The following is a 1,229-nucleotide window of genomic DNA, read 5'->3' as shown; positions in this document are numbered from 1 at the left end:
GAGTTACATGACGTTACAGTACAAGTTCTCATATGTCCTGAGTCTTAATTGACCTTAGAAGGCTAGGGCCAAAATGTTGGCTTTCCTCGCAGCCCTCCTTTTTCTCTAATTTTGGTCTGTAAACTTAGGTTGTTAACCATCCAGAAGACAAGCTTATTGTTCTTATTAAAAAACTTAGGCTGTTAAGCTTAACCTCACTATCTGTTTGCATATCAAACATCTTAGGCATAATATGGAACAGGTATTTTTATCTTTCCATTTTCTGAAATCCTCTTTCAACTCATTTTTCAGGGTAGTATACTTTTCATTGTATTGATATTTTGCATCCTTTATTATATTGACTCCTAAGTCTTTCATTTTTGGGGTGTTATTATGAAAGTTGTGGTTTCCATAATTTCTCTCTTGGTGCATTCTTTGTTTTTATTTTATTTTATTTTATTTTTTATTTTTATTTTTATTTTTTTGCCATAATTTTATTGATAAACAAATAGCAATGAGACAGTTTCAAGTCAGATCAGTATAACAGATTCAATAATTAACACACTGCATACATTCTTCTCAGTGGTTAATTGCTGTACAAGATGTGGACTTGATATCCTATTTACAAACACCATTAGAACAAATCATTCTATTCACTAACAGAATGTAACTATATATCTATCCCAACCACTTTGAATACACAGATACAAAATGGACATTCATCTGCATACCCTTTTTGTGTTAAGTTTCGTTATTTGAATATTAGAGTTCTGTAAACTCAGCAAAATATTCTAAAAGAGTCCAGTATCCCATAATAGTATTGGGTCTTCCGCTTCACTTGCAGTGTCAGAAATTGTTGACCTGAGTCCCCCAAAGCTCAACATAACCACATGGCTTTATTTCTTATATTTCATTTTTATACTTTTCTTCTGGATGGTTAAGACCAAGGCAAAGCAGGACCTATGCAACAAGAGTTGTAGATTTTTGGGTCTGATAAGGTCAGTGAAATCCCCTCAAGATTTATCCTGATATCCTGTACCTCAGATTGTAGGACCTTTGTCAGTGTCAGGAATGTGGATGAGTCATGGCCATTGCTTGGTCAATGTGCTTTCTGTGAAAGCCTGAGAGAATGTTTTCTCTCCATGTGACTCTCCTTAGGCACACTCTACATCATTGATCACTTTTCTCTTTGGCCCCATAATCTCCTTGATCAGAAAATTTGGGACACTGCCGAGTTACATGACATTACA

This window comes from Octodon degus, unplaced genomic scaffold, assembly GCF_000260255.1.
Source record: "Octodon degus isolate 3935 unplaced genomic scaffold, OctDeg1.0 scaffold00013, whole genome shotgun sequence".
NCBI classification, from domain to species: Eukaryota; Metazoa; Chordata; class Mammalia; order Rodentia; family Octodontidae; genus Octodon; species Octodon degus.
The sequence above is the reverse complement of the archived record's forward strand: the minus strand, read 5'-3'. Positions refer to the sequence as shown.